General features: G+C 40.7%; 1 protein-coding gene across 6 annotated transcripts in view; it reads left to right on the top strand.

The window, feature by feature from the left end:
- Mrtfb (myocardin related transcription factor B) overlaps nucleotides 1-12168 on the top strand; it is a 199837-nt gene that overhangs the window by 125467 nt on the left and 62202 nt on the right. The window lies entirely within an intron of this gene.

Here is a 12168-nt window from a genome sequence, read left to right as displayed (position 1 = left end):
AGATCTCACTATATAGCCCTGGCTAGCCTGGACCTCTCTGTATAGACCAGGCTGGCCTATAATTCATAGATACCTGCCTGCCTCTGAGATAATTTATTCTTAAATGTGGCCCGGTATTATCTTTTTTTAGAAAACTGTAACTTGGTTGTCTTTACTAACTGTACCATGTGAAATGAAGTAAGCTTGTGTTTGAAGACTATATAATAAGTGTTGTGGAAGATGCTAGAAGTACAAGTCACTTCTCCAGAAATAAGCAGAATTTATTGTGGCAGGGAGTGTAAAATGTAACTGTTGCAGTCATCACATCAGCAAAAGCTTGTCACCTCAGTAATGGTCCATAGAATTATATTTGATGGGAAGGGAGAAGTTGGAAATTTGATTATTGAGAAATTAGTTCCTTAGTATGACTTACTAACTATTGTGGCTTTCGGGTTTGTTTGTTTGTTTGTTTGTTTGGGGGTGGGTTATTTTGTTTTGGGGGTGGTGGTATTTTTGTTGTTGTTGTTTCAGGTTTTTTGAGACAGGGTCTCCCTGTAGCCCCAGCCAGCCTGGAACTCACTATGTAGACCAGGCTGGCCTCTATCTCACAGAGATCCACCTGCTCCTGCCTCCTGAGTGCTGGGATTAAAGGCAAGCCCCACACACCCACCACACATAACATTAAATTAACCATTTTAAAATAAGCACGTCAGTAGTATTTTGTACATGCACAGTGTTATACAATCACTGCCACTTCTAGCCTCAAAGAAATTTTCTGCCTTCAAAAGAACACCCTACAGCTATGAGCAGTTGCTCCCATGTCCCGTTCCCTATGGTTCCCAGCAACCAGCAGTCTGTACTCTCTCTCTAGATTTGCCTATTCTGGATATTTCTCAAAAATGAATTCTTATAATATGTGACATTTTATACCTGACTTTTTTGACTTAATATGTTTTCTAGATTTATCCATATTTAGAGATTTATTTTTATTTTTAATTGTGTGTTTGCATGCATGAATGCACATGTAAATACAGGTGCCCATGGAGGCCAGAAAAGGATGTCAGACCTGGAGCTGGAGTTACAGGTGGTTGTCAGCTGCCTGACATAGGTGCTGTGAACTGAACTCAGGTTCCCTGCAAGAACAGCAAGTTCTCCTAACTATTGAGCCATCTCTCCAGCCCCTCAGCCTCATCAAGTGTGTATTGATACTTAATTCCCTTCTGTGGCTGAATACTATTTCACAGTCTCTCCAGTCACCTGTGGGTGACACTTAGGCTGTTTTCTCCAGTTGTCTGTTTTGATGTGCTGTGAACATGTGTGCACATGCTTGTGTCTACTTCAAAGAGTACTTCAACTCTTTGCATTTCATTTACAAATAGAATTGCAGAGGTGCAGTTGTTCTTAACTAAAATGTTGTGTGCCAAGTTTTAGAAAGACTCTGTGAATGTTCTGATTTCATGTCTTGTGGTCTTTTTTGCTGATAAAAATGACATAGTTCAGAGCCACTTAGTGGCTTGCCAGTTGGCTGACTGACATCTCTCCCCTAGGCGTCTGCCTTTATTATTTAGAACACTTAAGTAATAAATTGCAATGCTGTCTTTCAACTTGCTTTTCACATTGTGGTATGATTATTTCAGACTTCCTTTACTGGCCTCCCAGCTAACCCCCCCCCCCATCATCCATCTCACTTTCAACACATGACCTTTCTTTCTAGTTCTCTGAGAAAATTTAAGCTTTCACTTACCTTCCCTGGCTATCCCAGACCAAAGAAAGCTATGAGCTTTGGGTCCTCCCTGTGATACAGTGTTTCCTCACAAAGGCTGTCCTTGGATGCTGCAAATCCCCTCCTGTGGCCTTAGGGACATGCTCTCTTGTTCCCTTGCTCTTTCTCTCATTCATATCCCTTCCCATTCCTTCACTCTCCTGCCCTTCCCTCTCTCATCAGTCACAGACTTGCTCTAGACCGCTCCCATGTGCTCATTCCTCATTTTTCTCTCCTCCCTTCAACTGGCAGCATCCTGGAAGTACGATTCTATTAACTGCACTCACAGTCCTGCCTGCCCCTTGCTCTCTCACCCCCTCCAGTCTGGCTCCTCACAAAATAGTTCCTCCATGTGTGGAAGCAAGCGTTCTGGCTTCCTCCCTTCTTACATCCTCTGGCATCCTTTGCACTCCCTTCCTCTGGATCAGATCCATAAATGGGCTTTTAATTACTGGTTTTCTCGAGAACTGAGTCCTGGGTTTCTTTACTTGCTCTGCTTATGTCTCTCCTCAGCAAATGTCCATGGCTTCAAATATCACATAATTATTTAATACCATTATTGCTCCTAGTCTCTGAAATCTGGACCCACAAAGTCAATTACCACCTAACATGCTTACTTCCATATCAAATATGAGCTTCCTAAGAGCCAGCTTATGCGCCTCACTTCTATAACTGGTCTATGGTACTCAGGCCCAAAACCCAGGAACCATCTCAGATACAACTCCTCACCACTTTGGCATTAAAGAAAAATTAGTCCTATGATCAGAGTTCCTGTCCTGGAACATCAGAATTTATTAATAAATGTGATGAATTAGAGAACCCTTATCCTAAGGCTGTCAGCTACTGTGAACATCTCCACCACGTTACAGACCAACCCTAGTGCTCTTGCTGTCAGTGGTCTCTTACTGAATAGTATTCATATGAATGTCTACTGTTATTTGGCATGATGTCACTAATATCTGTAGGTAGATGAAGACAGACTATTTCTGAATTTACTTAGCTTAAAACTTGATAATATGTATCATGGAAAAGGGTAAGAACAGAAAGTTGCTCTCATACCTTGTGAATGAGATGATGTATTGGTATCACCATTTGGATGGCAAACAGATTCTATCAGTGTTGAGGTCATTGTTGTCATTGTTTGAAATTTAATCCACAGATCTATTGTCAAAGATGCTCCCAAAATGAATGAGGCCCTTCACTGTACCACTGTTTGTAGTAGCAAAAGGCCTGGTTACATACATGTGCCAGTGCATCCATTTGTTAGACATGGCCTACAGGCGGAAAGCACAGTTCCATGTTTTTTCAAAACAAATTCCCAAAATAAAAGAATAATTAGTCCTCTACCACATGTATTTGCATACTTTATGATGGAATATTCACAAGACATTTTCTGAATTCATAGGGCTTGTAACAGTGGTGTCCTTTGGAAAGAAGGGCAGGTCTGGGTGGGATGGATTGGCTGCACATTTCTTCTTACTACTTTTATATTCGTGCACACTTTTTTTTTTTTTTGAGACAAGGTCTCACCTGAATGGCTTGTAGCTTACTATGTAGACTGGACTAGTCTTGAACTCAGAGAAAACTCACCTGCCTCTGCCTCCTAAGTGCTGGAATTGAAGATGTATACCACCCAGCCTGCATGTACACTTTATTTCAACAAATAAATAGGAAAACTATACAAAATGTGATTCTTACTAGGTACTAGCTAGCAGCATGCAGGGAAAAAAAAAGCCCTCAGGGTGTCTTCTTCCCCTTTGATTGCAAAATAAGCCTTAACAACAAAGAAATCTGTAAATCTGGGGACTGGAGAGATGGCTACATAGTTAAGAGTGCTTATCACTCTTGCAAAGGACTGGCCCACATTAGACGGCTCACAACTGCCTATAACTCCAGTTCCAGGGAGATCTAGCCTCCACAGGCAACTGCACACGTGTGCCTACACATACACACACACTTTTAAAAAGCAAAAATAAATATTAAAATGTTAACAGAGAAATCTGTGTGGAACTAAGTACCTTAATCTTTACAGTTTCATGTTTAAGGTAATAATAGAAGTAACAGTAGTAACAGCCATCACCATTCTAACACTTTAAGAAGAGTAAGAGGAACATTTCATGCTTCCAAGTGAAGCCTTAGACATGGTCTAACAGGACTTTTGACTTATCTTCACATAGATGGAACTGGTAAAAGAAAGGAGCCAGGGGCTCCTCCCAAGCCCATGTTACCCCTGAGGAACAGATCCTCAAACAACCTTAAGAGTAAAAATAAATTGGTTTATCTGGGCCAATTGTAGGGTCTTAAACACCCAAAAGGAAAGTATAACCAAAGATTAATGGGGTCAATATAATTTTTTGAGAGTCTATATATAGCTAAAGTCTACATAACAAGAAACAGTGCCAGACAGGTGATACCTTCATTTGAGTTATTGGCCAGGGTGGCCCAAGAGACTCCCAGACAGTAGTAACCCAGCATAGAACTCGGAAAATGAACAGCAGACCCCAATCTTATCTAAAGGAATATTGACAACTGATTGCTGCTAGATGAGGAAGAGCTGATCTTCCCAAAACAAGGTTCTCTAGATAGACTGACTAGATTCAGCAGATGGACAAGCACTGGGGAATAGCTGGGGGTACCAACAACGCAGTGGACAGTAACAGGGATGACAGAGTATATGGGCTTCAGTGTGTGGGAGTGGGGAAGCTATGGGAGGATGCCATTTGGGAAGTGGGTATATAGATGGATAAGATTGTGTGGGATATTCTGTATGATATACACACACACAAAAATCAACAGATTTTTTAAAAAGACATGTTTGAGGAGGAACCATAAAAATTTACTTCATGTTAATTAGTAGAGGTGATAAACATTACCATTGAAATCTACCTGATGGCTTTATACCCATACTCAGGTACTAAGGATCTGAGTGTAACTGACTGTGACTAGTAATAATCAGATACATAAAGATTAAAGAAAACATGTACAAACATCTAAGCATTAGTAGCATTAAAAATATAAAACAGCATATTTTAAAATGAAATGGAGATCTTCTTTAAAGGGTAAAAACTCATTCAAGTTTATGTCTTACAAGGTTTATACTGAGTTCAATATTGTATAACTGTATTAATTCAACTGTGAACCTAAAAATTCAGTCACTTTTGAAAGAGATGTATCCTTGCTCTGGAATTACTGAATATGTTAAAGCTGTAATGAAATGCTTCTTCTAATCATGTGGTTATAAAATTTTTAAATTTTTTTTTTAAAAAAGAGTAAAGTAATTCATCAGCCTTTTGCCTTTCCAATATAAGTTTTTCAAGATGTGATTTGTCTGTAGCTGTTAAAGCTCAGTCGGCCACTGAGCTGCTGCTGAATGGCCAAGGGTTAAACACGAGCTGATTTGACCCTCCTGTGCTCTGTTATTAAAAGATATGAGGATGTTTCACTTCTAAAATGCCTTGTTTCATAGAATCAGGCCCCTTATTTCACCCTACTCAAACTCTATGATGCATTTTTGTCAGAGTGCAACCACCTCATCCTTTTAACTGCTTCAGCATCTGTTTGGAAAAAAACCTGAAACCAACATCCATTTATTGTATACCAGTTTCTTCTGTCGGTGCATAGTCAGTTCTAGAGTATTCTTTTGTTTTCCATCTTTGCCTTTGCCCACTTTAGCTTTTACTAGACTGCTCAGGTTTGGGGGGGTTGTTGATGTTTGGGGGGTCTTTTTTACCCCCCCCATGATTTTGCAGTTTCTTTGCCATTGTCCTATAATTAAATAATATATATTGTTGATTAGCTCCTCTCCAACATGCAGCCAGCTGCTTATCTTCCTTTCCTCCTCCCCATCACTGAAATCTACCTAATCACAGAGAATCACCAAGCCTCTACCTGGAGGCCATCCTGCTTCTCAAAAAGTGGTATTTCTGCCTTAGTTTTGTAACACACAGCCCTCAGAGGTCCCTCGCACACTCCCTGGGCCAAAGCTGTGCTTTGTTTTGCCTTTTTCAGCTCATGCCAAACTGTGTTTTTATTGAAAGTGAAAATCACTTTAATCATATCAAATAAGGGAAACATTTCAAATACTCATCATCATTCAAAAAGCAGCTGAAATGTTTGGTGTTTTGGGGGGGGTATTGCAAAAGTTATATGTAAAGTTATTTTATATTGTATATTAATCTTAAATTTTTGTCACTTTAAAGTTTCCAAGAAGTAGGGGAAAGTAACCAAAAAGAAGATACTTGGGGGGGGGGGTAGGGTAAAAAAGAAAAATACTTTTGATACTTAAATTATCTATGGTACTGAAAATCAGATTACTAGTTTATCCTAGATGAACTACCTTTTTTCAAGTGGTGACTGACTAAAATCAGTTTTTTTTTATTTTATGAAAATAGAGCAAGTTCAAAGTACTTCTTTTGACATAATGCCAGTTTTATCTATTGTAGTAAGGAATAAATATTGTTAAATTTTCAAAATTATATGTATCTTTCTCCTTATAGACATATAATAGGAAAAAAATCATGAATGCTAGCCATATGAGAAAATGAGACATATCACCTCCAAGAGATACATTAATTAAAATTTTTCATCTTGATAAATGGAATAGAAAGTCTCCTACATCCATGTTCTCACATGTCTACTATAACTCCGAAAGATAACTGTACACAAAGGAACTGGTCTCCTTACCTGGTGATCATGCTAAATACAGATCCTACAGACTCATCCTTCCAAGAATTTAAATTTAGGAAATAAGTGGAAATGATAAATAAAGTTCGCACAAAATTATACCAGAGCGTCATTATAGTTGTATAAACTGGAAACAGTTTAAGTGATAAATAACATCTCTACCAAACCAAGCATGCAAGCAGTTAAAATAATGCTTATCATTGCATAGAATATGACTAGTATAGACACACAGAATCAAGAATGGCATCAGTATGCTAACAGGTGTGGCTCTGCATGAGGATCAGCAATTTTCTTTGTTAGCACTCTTACATTTTTTTATTTACTTATTTTGTTCAATGAGCATATCACTCATAAATTTTAATAAAAAATGTCAGCCAGGTGTGGTGGCACACACCTTTAATCCCAGCACTCGGGAGGCAGAGGCAGGTAGATCTCTGTGTGTTCAAGGACAGCCTGGTGAAATCTTAGTGACTTGTGTCTTGAGTTTCCTGTTCCATTTCCTTTTGTTTTAAGAAAGGAGCTTTAGCCGGGCGTGGTATCACACGGACAGCCTGGTCTACATAGTGAGTTCTAGGACAGCCTGGTCTACATAGTGAGTTCTAGGACAGCTGGAGCTACAGAGAGACCCTGTCTCAAAAAGACCGAAAAAAAAAAAAATGCTGGGAGGGGGTCTGGAGATGGCTCAGTGGTTAAGAGGCTGTACTGCTCTTCTAGAGGACCAGAGTTCCGTTCCCAGAGCCCATATCAGATAGCTCAAAACTCCCTGTAACTCCAGCTATAGGAAGTCTGATGCCCTCTCCTGGCTTCTACCTACACCAACTGGAGGGGGGGCAGGCGACATAATTAAAAATAACAAAAATAAATCTGAAAACAATGCCTTGGACTCAGGGTAATTGAGAAAGATGTGATTCATGCATGAGCTGTTGTAGGGTTCTCACACTGAGGTCAGTGTCTTGCACAGAGTGTAGTGCTACTTGTTTGAGATACACTTTTCTATATCAGTACTCTCTTTTACCTTTTGAAACAAACAGGTTTAAGCCCTGTTCTGTTCCAAATTGAAAGATTTATTGGAAGACAATCTATTAAATTGCTTTACTTTCTCAGATTTTCATAAATGAAGACATCCTCTGCAAGTGTTCAAATGTGAGTTCTATTTGGCTTTCTGAAAGATGTAAGCACACAGTCCCTGGCTGTTCTGAACTGCTTTCCCCATCAGAATTCTATAGCTTCACATCTGTTCCTCTTGTGTGCAGTCATTTGCAGGATGGCCATGTATAGTGCTAACTGACAGTCAACTTGGTAACATCATTCAGCTTGCAATGCTTGGAGCCCAGTAGTACAGTTCATCTTCTCAGAGAGGCACCAGGATGAGGTTCTCAGACCTAAGGCCATTGCCAGGAAAACTGGCTTCTTAGGCACCTGTGTCATCACCATCACCACCAAAGGACAGGGTGCTGGGCTGATGTTCAGTCGGAGATTACAACTAAAACTACAGCTGTGCAAGGGGCTGAGTAACATCCAGAGCACTGGACTTTTTCTCCCTCCCCCAAATTGAGGGAGCAGCATTGGGCAAACAAGGTTTTGGAGAGAGGAAGAAGGCCTACTTTATTAAAAACATCTTGGCCCACATCCATGAATGCCTCTGGTGAGAAGGGTCAATCCTCTATTCTCAAGGTCTCTGGTTCCTTTCACAGTCCCTGAGAAGTACCAGTATAGCACTAATATATCCTGCCCAAACACTACTTTCCGGGGTGGAGTGAAAATCAAGCTGTACACACCTCAAATCATGGCCTTCCTGGCTTGGAAGATGCAGCTGTCTACTGTAATTATTATACCCTTTTTTTTTTTTTTTTTTTTTTTTTTTTGTTTCACAGTTGGAGTCTCTCAGATTCTACTTTCCTCCTCATGGTCCCTGTTTACCTCACAGCTGTCCTCTAATTCATGGATTTTTTTCTTTAAGTTTTCTCTGATTTTCTATGATTTTGATTCTTATATGATTAAATTCTAGAATTTCCATCAAAAAGCAGCTTCCAGTTCTTTGCCAGATTTCTTACTTTTGCCTTCAGTTCCTTGCACAGATAAGATTATTTTGAAGTCTGCCCAGTCAAGGCCATGATCAAACTTTGTTCTTTTTTTTTTTTTTTTTTTTTTTTTTTTAGTCTTTGAGACAGGGTCTTCCTGTAGCCCCAGCTGGCGTCGAACTTACTATATAGACCAGGCTGGCCTCGAACTCACAGAGATTCACCTGCCTCAGCCTCCCAAGTGCTGGCAATAAAGGCATGCACCACCACGTCTGGCCACATTAATTGCTTTCTACTCATTTGATGAACAGATTCTGAAAGGAAGTTTACTCTTTTCTAAAGTTATGTGTCAGTACTATTTCATTGGTACTTTTTATAACTAATTGTTTTGAGAATAGCCTTTGTCAAGTTGTTAGTCACTGGTTCTGTTTAATATGAACAAATCGCATAGTTGTGTTTTAGAATTCACTAAGAATAGCAGTAAAATGGGGTATCCCTCTCCCCCCATATTCCCACTCAAAGTTAATCAAACATTCTACCACTGAACTATACTCCCATCTACCTGAGTCTCCAATAGGACTTTGCACTTCATATTCAATGTGTCCAGTACTGTTCTCCTTTTGGTATGGACAGAGAGTAAAAGAGATAGGCAACCAGTATATTTAACATCATGGCCAGTTTCTTCCAAGTCTGCCTCCTCTCCATTCATGTTCTTCCTAATGTCTTTGCTTAAAAATAAATCTTCCATTCACGGCTACTGCTGCTGTTTCCAATAATCCTATATGGCACCCTGCACATAGACACCTTAGAGGTATGCTGCACACAAGTGAATATGCTGGGAAAGACTGAAGGCCATAACTGCTTTGAGTAGCACTTGTAGTGTGATGTTCTTGCTTCTTAATGCAGGCAATTTTGAGAGCATTCATTAAGGAAGTTGCTCTGATCCCTTCAAGCAGAATGGCGTAAGTTGGGGTTGGGAAAAGGTTGTTTATTTTAGCCATATATGAAATTGAATGGAAAACACAAATGGCTTGTGTGTGGTTTTGTCTGTTTTAACAGTTGGTGATTGATACCTATGTATTATGGAATGAGAAATGTGTATTTGTTCTTTACCTCTGGTTCCTGGCATGGAGCTCCTAAAATCTATGTGGTTTCCTGAGCATCAGGAAGCATCCTGGAGCATCTTCTGTGGTCCTTAGTCCTCAGTTCCTGACATTGTGTGAGCTGTCTAGGATGCTCAATGGCTCCAGTGATGAGACCATTTTTGGTATACTAAGATACCAGGTAGCTGTAGACCCTAGATGGATTGAGATACCATTAGTTCCAGAATGACACCAGCCTGGTCTGAGAAAGGATGGAGGCCTAGAAAAGTACCCTTCCCTATGCATCTCTTCCATGGACCTGTTCTAAGTTGTGTCCTTTATTGTAAGTCAGTAATTAGAAGTAAAGTGCCCTCCTGCATTTTGTGAAACAGTCTAGTAAATTGAGGGTGTTGTAGGAACCCTGTTGTGGGTGTCCTGGGGCCCTCCAGGTGTGGGTAGAGTTGGCGCGGAGTCATGACACAGACTCTGGGAGTCAGGTGAGAAACATGCAGTGCGAGCAGCTGCAGACTCGTTTATTGTGGATATGGGGCTCCCTTATATCCCCCCTCCGGTGTCCCATTGGTCCATTGATAGGTCGTGTCTGTTCCTCATTGGCTCTCTGTATCAGGCCATTTTCGCATCAGCCATCTCTATGTCTTTTGGCAGAACACAGGTTTGACTCAGCCGGATGTTTCTGGCGCATTTGCAGCGCATACGCGCTGGTTGTTCAGGCCGCACTTCCTCCTACAGAACCCCACAACCTTGTAGTATGAATGGCCTAGGCTAGTGCCTGGTATTTAAAACTGGGGCACACTGGGAAGTCTGACCTTAACTCCGCATGTAGAGAGTCAGATTTGATCTGAATTGTTGGACACACAGTTGCTGTCCTCATGTCAGAGGACTGGTTGATATGGGCAAAAGCCTACACATTTGCAATCAGAAACAGGTCAGGGTGGTAAGCATCCATTCTATGCATGTCAGCTTGAGGGACTTCCAGTAATCAGTGCCCAAGTATGCCTTCCTGTGCATGTGGACCCCTGAAATGACCAATGTCCAATCAATCAGAAGACCTTCCTAAGACTCACAAGCTGTTGCCACTGTGTTGGCTTATAGATCAGGTCATTGCTGATGTCTGTTATTCACAGGTGCCATTACCCAGAAAGACTGCTGTGTTCAGGCATTTGTCTTGTAACTACATTCATGCTTTGAATTTTTTTTGGTTGTTTAAGGGGGTGGGGAACTTTGATATTCCTATGACCCTTCCTTTCTGCCTTTCTTTGCGGCTCCCCAAGAAGAGAATGATGTTGCTGCTGAAGGTCTTTCCAGACAGACCCCTCTCCACAGTGCCCACAGTTCTGAGCTAGAGGTCATCCTGATCCTTTTGTTGGGGTACTACTTCTTCCTGCAACCACCCTAAGGGCCACCCAGCATTGGTCTCTGCATTCCTACCTGCTAGAGAAGCCAGCTACTGGTGGGGTGGGATCCACGGGACTGGGCTTGGTTGTTTTTGTGCTCTCTTTAAAAAAAAAAAAAACCTGCATCAGGGAAGAGAGTTTTGTGTTCACAAACAACTGACTAAAAGTATCAGCAGATGTGTTTTGTTGTTGTTGTTTGTTTGGTCTTTTTGAGACAGGGTCTCCCTGTAGCCCCAGCTGGCCTGGAACTCACTATGTAGACCAGGCTGGCCTTGAACTCACAGAGAACTGCCTCTCGAGTGCTGGGACTAAAGGCGTGCATCACCATGCTTACCTAGCTATCAGCAGACATTTTAAGGTCAGAAGCACATGAATGTGCTTTGCTTTGTGTAACAGCCTTGTACCAACTATTTCCAACTATATGTGGTATCAGTGAATTTTGAGCTGCCATCGCCCCTGAACAAAACCAAAAGTCACATTTTTGTATTCAGTAAATGATGGCACCCATATCTAGCATGATAAGAAAGTATTCCTAAGAACCATTATATAGCTCAGGCTCTTTGTAGAACAGGGCTCTGCTCTGCAACCACTGCAGGGTCAGCGGCTGTCAGGATTGTGGTTCCCAAGGCACCAGGGTCCCCTGAAAATGGGGCATTCCAAGTGCATTCCAAGCCAGCCTCTGTTCCAGCCACCACGTCCTTGCTGGAAAGCTGTCTTCTCTCCCTGCCATTAAGAAACATGCATAGGTAATCTGTTTTTAGCATATTGAAGACTCTTAGGCTGATCCTTAGTCATCCTAACCCAGGGTTTGCATCCATAATTTGAAACTAAAAGCGAAACAGAAGCTTAAAATTGAACATAAGGCTAATTAACTGGAGAAAATAGTTTTCGGTTTCACTTAATATTTTCTTTAATAGGCTTTTTTTCTAAATAAGAAATTATAAATGCGATAAAAAGAATCTTCTTGAGAAACATAGGGGAAATAGTAATTTTTTATCAAATGCGGAAAGCAGGATCCCCATTTTTCATAATGTATATCTTTCCTCTGCCAGTTTTCATAATTAAAATGGTAAGGTGTCATGACTGTAGCTTTCTTAGCGCTTGTACAGTATAGTATTATAGTAGTATTATTTATGCAAATATTATTGAATTCTTAGACATTTCTTTTTGGGTCATTAGTACTGTTTCACAGGCCTAACTTATATGCACTTAGGCAAAATGCTGCT

Source organism: Nannospalax galili, unplaced genomic scaffold, assembly GCF_000622305.1.
Source record: "Nannospalax galili isolate Female #2095 unplaced genomic scaffold, S.galili_v1.0 scaffold32, whole genome shotgun sequence".
Classification (NCBI taxonomy): Eukaryota; Metazoa; Chordata; class Mammalia; order Rodentia; family Spalacidae; genus Nannospalax; species Nannospalax galili.
The sequence above is the reverse complement of the archived record's forward strand: the minus strand, read 5'-3'. Positions and strand labels throughout refer to the sequence as shown.